General features: G+C 41.9%; 1 protein-coding gene across 5 annotated transcripts in view; it reads right to left on the minus strand.

Annotated features, from left to right (window-relative positions):
• LOC144828696 (carbonic anhydrase 13-like) overlaps nt 1-12,563 on the minus strand; it is a 796,251-nt gene that overhangs the window by 677,378 nt on the left and 106,310 nt on the right. For all 5 annotated transcript variants that reach the window (XM_078687082.1, XM_078687083.1, XM_078687079.1 and 2 more), the window contains exon 3: nt 6,350-6,471. The gene's annotated coding sequence lies outside the window, so the exon portion shown is untranslated. The remainder of the gene's footprint in view (nt 1-6,349; nt 6,472-12,563) is intronic.

Raw genomic sequence — 12,563 nt, forward strand, 5'->3', positions numbered from 1 at the left:
GCCACAACGGGGACACAGACGCCGCCACCGGCCAAGAGTCAATCTTCCTTTTGCATCGCGCCGCCGCCCTGGGTCCACAACTCTCGGAAGCCTCAGCGGCGACGCGCACCTCTGACCTCGCGCCAGCGCCCGGAGGCGCTTTAAATCGGCGCTGAGGTCGGCGAAGCTGGGGAGACGGAGACGGAGAAAGCACTTACCTGAATCCGGGCCACAACGGGGACACAAACGCCGCCACCGGCCAAGAGTCAATCTTCCTTTTGCATCGTGACGCCGCCCCGGGACCACAACTCCCGGAAGCCTCAGCGGCGGCGCGCACCTCTGACCTCGCGCCAGCGCCCGGAGGCGCTTTAAATCGGCGCTGAGGTCCGCTTCGCGGGACGCCGGGCGCAGCCCAGGCCAAGGGCGGGCCCGTTTAAGACCGTTCAAGACCGGCCAAGGACGGGCCGGGCCACCCCTCTTTCATTCGCTCCAGTAAAGTAAGGTCAGTGTATCTGTAACTGTGTGACCCTATTTGATACTTGTTATAATGGAGTATAAGAGACAGACTTCTATCACTAATCATGGTAAATGTACCACCTGATGCACCGATCATGAGGAAGTCCACTGGAGGATCTCTTTTGGGCACTTTGGATAACTTCTTGGTCAGAGTCTCGTCAGCACTGGCCAAGGATATTGAACTCACTGAGCAGAGACTATCTTTGGATACCCCATTTGATAGGAGATCTTCACTGGGTAGCTTGGCAAGGGCTAGATCACCGATTTATAACTTATCTGCCTCTCAGGACACATTGCCCCCTTCAGGATTAGTGGAGCAAAGTCTCTTGTCACAGCCTGTTGTTATCCATGAAACAAGCCCAAATCCTCCTGGGAAGGACGCCCTTAATGTCCCAAAATCAATCCCCTCTCCCAACATTAAAACACGTTCAGCCTCCCATGCAAAATTAGGTCTTCCTCAGCAACATGCAGGAGCGGCTGCCAAAAGGAAGCGCACTGAGGTTCAAACAATTGCAGGAGGCAAAAAATCAAAAACTGGTAAAGCGGATATCCTTAATGATGATCCAGCTCCAAGACCTCCTTCTAGCCCAGTCCACTCAATAACAACTGTTATAGAAGGGCTTAGCAGGCCTAATTCGACCCTGGGAGGAGAAGTACAATCTGATATGGGCCCCTTGTTTTGGAAGAGACTTGAAAGTACCTTTAAAAAACTCTGCAACCCAATTACTACACGACTGGACTCAATTGAGAACAGACTGATTTGTCTCGAACTTTCACTCTCATCTTTCCAGAAGCAAGCGGGGTTGAGAGCTAAGGATCCTATCCACAGGCACGCTAAAACCACTGGCCAAACACCAATGAATGACAATGCAGCCCCAAACAGTTGCACTGTCCCCTTACAAAAAACCCCAACCATACCTCCTGCTAATAAACAGGCTTCCATTCCATCAGCAGATGTAACCATAGCCACAAAGGATAAACCCCAACAAGCTGATGCAAGTAGACCAGCACTTACACCACACAAACCGCCTGTGGCACCCTTGGTTCATAGAGTTGATCCCCTGCCCACTATTAATCTCCCACCTCAATCAGCGCCTTATGTGGTGGTTATGGCGGGGGTCCCCGCAATGGCCCAGGGGAATAGGGAGACATACGCAGAACTTAAAAACAAGTGCACCTTCTGGCTTAATGAAAAACGGCCACTTCCAACAAATATAACAGCGGAAATTCTGTTTGCCAGGAGAGTGAACTGGATTGGCAAGAGTACCAAAACTCTGGTGGGAGATTGTGTTATTATTAACTTTAGAGACGGGAGGTGTGTCGAATTTATTTGTAATTGGCCTCAAAATGTGTTGGCACCTGGAATTCTTACATTGCCTTTGTCCCACTTTTATGAACCCCGGCACCCAACCCCAAGAGACTTATTTTCACAGGATGAAGTGCTGAACCCGTGTCCCCTGGGGAACATCATGCTATTTAACAGGTTCGATGCCCTCTCAGGTCTGGGGGACTGTGATTGACGGTCTGTGCATCAAAGCATAGTACGGAATAGTATATTTACGGGAAATGGGGGAGTTGTTGAAAGGGGGCTCGGCCAAGTAAAGGGCCAGCCATCACCAGAAGCCTATGGGAGCATGGAGTGGAAGGGAGTACGAGGGTGCTCAGACCTTCCACCACCTAGGGAGGAATTCTCTCTTGTCAGGGATCCATCGTTGAGAGAAAGTACGATAACTTCACTAACACCCCTTACCACTGTATCTACTATCACACCATCTGCCCTTGTACAATATGGGTCTATGAACCCATTAGGTGGCTCGAATAGTTTGGTTAACTGTAGTAATCAACCATCTAGAAATTATAGCCAACACACAACTCTAAAAATCTTATGCTGGAATATAGCAGGTCTTGCCACCAACCAGGACATCCCTGACTGGTGCACCTTTGTAGACCTTCATGGGATATGTATTTTCCAGGAAACATGGGCTCCGAACCCAATCCACAGACTGGGCTACTCTACGTATATGGAGCCATCACTGAAACGCCCCAGAGGCAGACCATCGGGGGGATTATGTATTTGGATAGGTGTCCATTTTGGGTTTTCTGTAAAAAGAATAGACACAAACAGCCCTGACATAACTTGTATTATTTTTTCACATATCAAAACACCTAAACTGGCACATATCAATATTTATTCGAGGCCAGCAGGCCGGGGGGGCACTTCCGGACCTTAGACTCTCTGTCCTCTCTTTTGCACTCCCTTCCGGGAGATATTGCGTTAATGATTGGTGGTGACTTTAATTGTCATTATGAACCATTTAAGGGAGTCCCCCAAATCTCATCAGAAGTGGATGAAATATGGTCAATCCCCTACCAAAACATGTACCCAGTCAAACAATGGTCAGCCATGGTACTCCAGCTAACTCTCAACTTCCATATTTCGAATCGCATGGAAAGCGACCATAACCCTCTGACGATTGAGATTAATTTCGATTTGACAACTGAAGGTAATGAAATATATGAAAATAGTGACCTTAGAATAATTCAAGGTGGGAGGAGAATCAGATGGGCAAATATGAAGAAATCCTCTGAAGATATGGGTAAATTGTACTCGAGCATAATTCCAATCTTAGAAAGGGCAAACGCTACCCTGACTCTTCCATTTGATATTAGTGCACAAAGGACCCTGTCAGGTTTACATGAGGAACTTATAACCCTATTGGCGAACTCATTCTATAAAACAACCCCTTTTAAAACTAAGACCCATGCTATTAAACATCCCTGGTTTAATAAGGGCTGTAGAGAATTAAAGCGTGGGTTACTTAATGCATTGCAACAAGGCATCCCGGCCGCTGTGATTGAAGCCCGGCGTGCATATAAACTAATGATTTTTAACGCTAAAAAGGAGTGGGAAGAAGAACGATGGCAGGCCATCAGAATTGCACTCGAGGCCAAAGACTCACGGTCCTTCTGGAATTTAGTCCATACGGGGAAACCAGAAGGCAGGACCTCGATTGATCCAAATATTCCTGAGGAACTATGGTCCCTACATTTTAAAGAGCTCTACTTTATTCCCCCAATCTCAAAAACCTCAGCCCCTACTCTTTCGATGGTCTTGGACTCTAATTGGCCCATACCACTTTTCACCTTGGATGAGGTACTTATTGCAGTGCATTCTTTGCAATCAAACAAAGCCCCTGGACTAGATAGGATCCCAGGCGACCTCTTCAAAGAGGAACCGGTAGTCTGGGCTCCCTATCTTTTACTACTTTATAATGCAATCTTGCAGGGCTTACCTCTGCCAGGCACCTGGTTGGGGCGGAAATAATACCCATCTACAAGTAGGGTTCTCCGCTAGAACCATCAAATTACAGGCCAATTAGCCTTATCGATGTAAGCCAGAAAATCTATGCGAGACTACTCTTGCAACGCCTTTTGGATTGGGCAAGTGACAATAATATTTTAAGCCCTCTCCAAGCAGGCTTTAGGGCCAAAACATCCACAATCGATCAACTCTTCCGGCTCCAGGTCCTTTACTGGAAGCATGTTGTCCTGGACCAGGGAAGCTTATATTTAACGTTTGTGGACCTCAAGTCCGCATTTGACATGGTGGACCGTAATCAACTTTGGGCTATTCTACTATCAATGGGAGCGCCACCATACTTATGCCATCAATTTAAATATCTTCACGATGGCACTTATGCCAGAGTACGCTTTGGAAAGTATGGACAACTAACTGGGCCCTTCCCAGTTGAGAAAGGGGTTAGGCAGGGCTGCGTTCTTGCCCCAACCCTCTTCTCCCTTTTTCTCAACGGGCTCATAGAAAATGTACTATCTGCAAAAGATATTGACTCCCCAAAACTAGCCTCGCAGAGATTTCCTGCACTAATGTTTGCAGATGATACTCTGCTTCTTTCAAAATCCCCCATGGGTATGCAGAGGGTCCTAAATCAGTTTATCAAATTTTGCAACCATAGAAATCTGGTAGTTAACATCGATAAGACCAAGTATATGGTATTTAATGCCAGCACTATTAATTGTCCACATCCCATGATGGAAGGCAGACCACTAGAAAGAGTCCCAACATTTGATTACTTAGGTCTGACCCTAACTGATAGAATGGGATGGGGCGCACAAATGGCCAAGGCCAATTTAAAACTTATACAGACAACTGGGGGAATTTTAAAAGTTCAAAAAAATTGTGTCTCAAAAATTATTAGTGCCCCACTAGAAATGTTCAAAGTACAAGCTAGATCATCATCCCTCTACGGGGCAGAACTTTGGGGACATGTTCCCTCTACTGATTTAACCACTACTGAAAACAAGTTTATTAGGCAACTTTTAACTTTGCCCAGAAGCACCCCACTAGTCCCACTTAGGCTAGACTTGAATATTAGGCCTATTGCCGATGCTATTGCTTCGCGTCCCCTTCTTTACTGGAGGAGGCTGTGGAGCACCCCAGAACTAGATAGCTATAAAATGGAGTTAAAGGTGGTGCTAGCCTCTCCAGGAGCAGCCAGAATACCATGGCTACGCTTTGTTAGACATTCCCTTGCCCAGGTTGGATACGAAAATCTATGGTTAAATCCTGAGGTAACATCTCTAACTATTTCTAAGAAAACATTATCTAGTGATGTGAAGGACTTTAATCTCGGTAGGACACTTTGTTCAGTTTCACCAACGAGCCTGGCCGATGCCTTCCTGAACTATAAGTCTATTTACAGCTTTGAACAAGAAATAGATGTAATCCAGCCTATGTTAGCAAAGAAGCTGTATTTACAGTTCAGATTTGGAACACTGCCTCTCTATTCCATGACTTATAAGTGGACGGGGGCCCTGTACATCTTTGCCCCGGCTGCAGAACTGAAAACGAAACGATTTTGCATGTTACCCTCTTTTGCCCAGCCTATTCACTTATACGAAGAAAGTGGATAATACAGCTATGCAATAACCTGGGCATTAGGGACTACCTAGCATTTTTTAGGATTCTGAAGTCTGACACAAATCCATTAATAGTGTCTGCCATAACTAAGTTCCTGTTTTCTATGTGGTTCACTAGAAGGAAATTACTTACCTAACGTTTTAATTGTAGAGACATGAGAAATAATTGGTTCAACAAATGCTATCTTAACTTCTTTTAAAATTTCAAAACCTATTTAAAATTTTTACAGTTTTAACAAAATTGTCTTCTCCCTTTTGATCCTATATGATGTATTTTAACACTTACAATTATCAATGAACTGTCGGAAAATGGAAATGTATTTTTATGTGCTTTGATGGTTACAACCAAACCGAAATAAAGTTTATTGAATTGAATTGAATTGAATACCACTTTTCATCCTCCTGTTTTCGCACTAATAAATATTTCTGGTGCAACTTTAAAACATCTTGGATTATTTTGTCTAGGTTCTCCAAGTTTCCCCTTCAATCTAAGGTGGTTCTGTTGAAGGGTCACAATGTACCTTAAATGGGTGGCAATGGTGTGCATGATACCCCATTTCATGGCTATCACACCACACAAATACCTGCTGGTTGAATAACACATGCTCCCATACAGCTGGCCTTACAACAACCAACCCCACCCACATTCAAGGCTATCTCACATGGACACCCTGGTTGTCCTCGACATTATGGTCGAAATCTGGAAGGCTGTGGGTGGTGATTGTTCAATGGGAAGAACCCTCTACCTCATCTCAGGTCTCCTGTCTGTGAGGGGATGGAGAGAAGACTGAAGTGGCACCTAGGAACTCAACAGGAGACTCAACTGGGATGCCTGAAGGCTGGGTTATGGGTGGAGGTGAGTCCGGTTTAGCTAATATTATCTCTGAGGCCTTGGTTTGAATGCTTGGGGACTTACAAACTAAAAGATTGCTTGATGCTGGAGAATGCTGGTCAATAGTGACGTGGTATGTGAGTGGATCAAAAATCTCCTTATTCTCATGACTGCACACCATCCTCTGGTCACGCCGTCCACAAGTGCTGTAATGAAGAAAAATATGTTAGACCTTTGCCTTTTGTCAGTGTGTAAAAGCGTATGGACGTAAACCGTCTTACATGATCTTAGGACACTTTTAATTTACTTTCAATAAACACAACCCATCAACAAAGACAGACTATGACACTGGTACATATTGGTTTCTGCTACTTGGTATGGGCCTATGAACATCAGACAGGATTGAGTCCAACTTGCCATTCCCATGGACGCTTCCTGTCTGATTGTACCATGTGATGTCAGCTTTGATTTCAAATGGGGCAGTGCTATGTGCAAATTCTGCATCTTCCTAAACTAGTATTATTCCAGAACTTATACATCATTCCTCCTGGCCTGCACACTACGAAATTCACAATCTAATTTTCACTGATTTTGACATAACAAGACTCTTTAGCACATATATAGTCAGATATAGAATCATAAGGTCATTTCTGTTAATTAAACCAGTTCTTACAAAAGTAATTATTTATGAAAAACCTGTTGCTTTATCTTTCATAACAATCTTACACCTAATAGATTACATCAAGCAATGGGACGTGACCAGACTATGGACACATGCCACTGCTGCCTCAAGGAGGTTGTGGGTATGCAGAGACATGCAGCAACTGGAAAAAGGCTAAACAAGATCCATATAAGTCATGACTGTGAGACTTGACAACTGTGATGAGTCTACAACTTGTGTTGATGTTCTCAAATGTAAAAGGCAGCTTTAGTACATTGCTAATATACAGGCAACATCAAAATTATACATCCTAGTGGCACACATGACAAATATTACCTGGGTGGGCTAATGGGTAGTGCATTGCATGGCCAGCACAAAAAGATGGGTTACTCCAATTGGGCAGGGGGAAGGAAACATACTTTATATTTCAAAGGACGTGTCAGTGTATCGTATTCATTGTACTGGCTTGATATCTACAATTTCATATGACGTGAGACAGTGGTAGGTACATAGAAAAATTACTATTCATTCAATGACAGTATGCAATTGGGTCATGGGTGTAAAAAGTGAGGGGCAGAAGACTTTTATATCTACTTAGCAATCATCCATGGTATAATACATCATGTTCTGACTAGGATTAGTCTGCTGAATTAAATCAAAGATAACCTGCTTATTCAATGTTACATTCCAAAATTGTCATGTACAAAACGGTCATGATTATATTAGCATTCATGTGCCAGTACAACCCTGGGATCTATAACATCTATATGATCCATAATGACAAAGTCAATGTGTACATTGTGTTGTGACAACTTAGACATCAGATGCTTACTCACTCATGATATCTACTGGTGACACATCCCTCACAAAGGCTTCTTTGTGGGTGACTGGTTGATAGATTTACTGTTACAAAATGAGAACAAAAAGAGACATGCATGGATAATTACACATTGACATAAATGTTTACTTATCATGCTCTGCCATCAGTGCGTTGTGAAAGGCAAGTCCGTAGTGGTGCAGTGTTGTAGCACTGAATATAGTCTACAAAAATATTGACCTACCAAAATAACACGGTCAAAGTATTGATTACAAATATTTATAATTAATATATTGATTCAAAAATGCCATGTTACAAAAATATCTAAAGTTTAAAAAGTATCTAATACATAAAATATTAATATGGATTAATTAAGACAAGGCACCTGATTAAGAGTCTGGCGGTCTTCCAACCGCCAGACTCGCAGTGGCGCAGGAGTGGCGTACCAGCGTATTGCCATTTACAACTTACAAAATCGTATCAGCAGACGACCACCTGACGGTGGCGCAGGACCGCCACAACGTAATATGCTGAGCAGGGACTGGTGCAGAACCGCTCAGCGTATTTTGAGTTCTTGAACGTCCAGCCTTTTCATGGCGGTTCTTGCCCGGCTTTGGAGAAGCGGAGGAGGCATTGCGCCGTTGTCGCAGCACCAAAGTCATAATAAGGCACAAAGGTATTATATATATATATGTATTCACTGAAAAAAACATAGGTTTTACACACGTTATAGTTAGGAAATAGCATTAACAAAACCTATGAAATTCACTGAAAAAACGATAGGTTTCGCACTAGTTATAGTTACCTGGAAGTTTTACTCGCATAAAACCATTGAAATTCCCACGTTATAGTTAGTTGGACTCACTATAACTTGCGCGTGCAATGCACTGCTGATGACGTCACATATTACATCACTCATGACATGGTCAGTGACATCACTCATGACATCACTGATGACACCATCCTTGTGACAGAGTGAAAGACCTCCTTTCACTGTAATGTAACCCTTGAAACACATATTCAAAAATAGAAACTAAAATTTTCAAAAAAATAGAGTTACCCATACTAGTTACAACAACCAATTCAATAATTCCACCATCTATACACACATCCACTCATTCACCAACAGTTCTATATAGTCACTCATACATATACTCACTCATCAAATGTAGTGATACACCTATACATCCTGTTACACACCGACAGACATCCAAAGGTTACTCACACATGCAAATAAACTATTCAACATCCATTTATTTGCATATAGAGCTATACACACACTACCACCTTACTTCTAAGGAAAATTACACATACTTACTCTCTTAAACAGTCACTTATAGAAACACATACTAATTTAAACAGGAACTCTTAGAATCCCTCACTCTCACATGTACTCACTTATATACATCAATATTCACATATACTAGATTAAAACATATGTCGTTACTGATAAACACACTAGTGAGACAGTCATTCACTCAGTAACACACACATATACACACTCATCCACCCATACAGTCCTGCACATATGCTGTCTTCAAAACACATACAAACAGAGAGTCAGTCACTCATGCATCTAAGTGCTAAGTAATACCCCCACCAAACCATAGAAACACTCATACTGATACTAAGAAAAACATCTAATAACCCATATACATACACATGTAGCTACTCACCAACCCATGCAGCTACTTATACACAAAGTGAAACACTAATACATATATTTAAATATTTAAACATTACTCACTAATATTTATTTTTCAGAAAGACACACATTCACTGGATGGTGTCATCAGTGATGTCATGAGTGATGTCACTGACCATGTCATGAGTGATGTAATATGTGACGTCATCAGCAGTGCATTGCACGCGCAAGTTATAGTGAGTCCAACTAACTATAACGTGGGAATTACAATGGTTTTATGCGAGTAAAACTTCCAGGTAACTATAACTAGTGCGAAACCTATGTTTTTTTCAGTGAATTTCATAGGTTTTGTTAATGCTATTTCCTGACTATAACGTGTGTAAAACCTATGGTTTTTTCAGTGAATTTCATAGGTTTTTTAAATGCTACTTCCTAACTATAACGTGTGTAAAACCTATGGTTTTTTCAGTGAATTTCATAGGTTTTTTAAATGCTACTTCCTAACTATAACGTGTTTAAAACCTATGGTTTTTTCAGTGATTTTCAAAGGTTTTTTAAATGCTAATTGTTAACTATATCTTGACTGTAACCTATAGTTTCATCATTGAATTTCGACAAATGTTCTTATCCGCTAAAAAAGTTTTCTTGACTGGCATAATTGTTTAGGGACTCCTTGTAAATCTCTAGAGGTTTACGAAGTCTTTATCTTGCTTTCTTTTTAACGTTTTCAAACTTGTCACTAAATGTCGGAGAACGTCTTTTTATACTTCCGTGCGCGACCGGGTGCGCGCACCCCGATATTTTTAAAGATTGAAAAAGGTTTTATAGTTTATCAGTATTCTTCTTGGGGCCCCATATGAAGGTGTACAACATCAGGGATTATCTACCTTTCCTCCTTTTCACGTTTTCAAACTTCATTAAATTAAACCGATACTTCCAAATGACGTACGTGACCGGATACTGTCACCGCGTATACGTCCTAATGCGCGCCTGTTAAGTCATGTGACTTGAAAAGAACACTTCCTATTGGTTCATAGTAGTTTCTATTCTGAAATTTTCCAGAAACTACCCACTTCCCTCACTATCTTTTTTCCTCTCAAGGGAGAAGAACCTTTCACATCTTTCCGAACACTTTGGTGAAATGGCTGCCGCACGCAATTCTTCTTCGGAATCTGAGGAAAATTATCAGATACCTTTAAAAAAAAGGAATGAATCTTTCATCTGGCAATTTTTTACTTATCCTCAGGATCAAAAAAAAGTAAATGCCCCGAAAGTTACTTGCACAATATGTGACGCAGTGCTTTCAAGAGGAAATCCTTCGAAAAAATATTCGTTTTCGATACATACGATGAAGAGGCATGTCAGCCAAGTTCATCCTGTGCAATTTGCACAGGCATCTACAAGAGCTCTGGCAACACAACTACCACCAGCTGTGGCCAGTACTTCATCTAGAAGACGACCTGCATCTCCATCTACTGCACAGTTGGACTTGAGACCATATTTGTCGTCAGTGCATATGAAATGCAACGAGTGTTCAGGAATGATTGTGTACGGAGAGCAGAGCCTCACTCTTATAGAAAGAAGAATTAATGAACATCAATGCTCCGACAGAAGATAATTTTTTAGCAATTTCTTTTGTTCCTGTTTCACAGTTTCACAGTTCAAAATTTCGGCTCCAGTTTAAAAAATCACAAACAATATAAAACTTCTCAAAAATAAAAAAAAATAAAAAAAACTACAAAACACAAAAAAAAAGTTCTTTTCAGAACTAACTCATTGTACCAAAAATAGCTCTATTCATAAACGGAAGTTTTGCCGCTTGTTTAGCACAATTTTTCAAAAAAGCGGCGATACTTGGGGCATATTATGAAGAAGACGTGATACGTTATCGTTGCTTTTATCGGCAGGACACTGCTAATAAAGCGACGATAATCGCCTTCATAATATGTTCTATAAATTCCAATCGAAACGTATGTTAGATGTCTTTATATCTATCATTACGTTCGATTGCAATTCATAGAGCATATTATGATGGCCGTTTTCGCCCCTATATCGGCAGTTTCCTGCCGTTAAGAGCGGCGATAATGTTTTGCGTATCCTTGTAAATATTCCTCAGCACCTTTGTGAAAACGTCATAACAGCGCCTGCCGTAAGAGCACTTTCCATGTCTGCCACACAGAAAGTTAATGACATGCATACTAGGCGTACGTCAAACCACAAGCAAAATGTGGTTGGAGAGGAAAAGACTATCACGAACACAGCCGCTACGAGAAAAACAGTTGGAAGAAACTTGTTTATCGTACGACTGCCACGACCTGCTCTGATCAAGCATTTGGCAGCGTTAACATGGGGGTGTGGAAAATAAAACGAAATCAACCCCCTCTCCTAATTACAAGGCACACATTAGTGCGTGAAAACAACGCTTGTTTTCACGCGGTAATGTTAACTGCCGCCGGCTGTTACAGGATTTACTATCACATATGTATTCGAATTGATAATAACGCAGTTACACTGCGGAAAATTCTGGCGATAGCCGGCAAAAGTCAAATGTACGATGTTCGGGGCATATTAACAACAACTATAGGTTCACCAGGCGTCCCCGTTTTGCCAGGACGGTCCCCGTTTTTAACCAGCTATCCCAGCAAATTTCAAGAAATATTGCTCATGTCCCCGTTTTTAGAGAGGGTCGACTGAAAACGGGGAGAAATCTATTTTATGTTTTACAAAGCAGTTAAAGTTACCTGTTGTTTCTACAATGCAATGTAATTGACAGGCAAGGTACACGGTTTAAAAATTACATTTTATTTATGTTCTTACTGCCTCTTCTGTAATTCTCTGCTAACGAGCACTCTCATCGCTTGAAGTAAAATCGTACTCCTTCTTCTATTTTTCTGAAATGACCCGGTTTTTGGCTTTAAAAATCTGGTTACCCTAAACAACTAGCGATAATTATCACTATGTTGGTTTAGTTGTGGCGTTTTTTTTTCGCTTAGGAGTCTTGCTATTATCAAGGTTTATTTCCTAAGCCTGTGATTTACAAACTGTGCACCGCGGCTCACCAGTACGCCGTAATGAGGTGCCAAGGGCGCGGCGCACACTAGGCTAACCAACCGTCCGTAAATTCCACGGACGTCCCTACCCTGTTATCTATAATTGTAGCCATCACAGGGAGCAG

This window comes from Lissotriton helveticus, chromosome 4_1, assembly GCF_964261635.1.
Source record: "Lissotriton helveticus chromosome 4_1, aLisHel1.1, whole genome shotgun sequence".
NCBI lineage: Eukaryota > Metazoa > Chordata > Amphibia > Caudata > Salamandridae > Lissotriton > Lissotriton helveticus.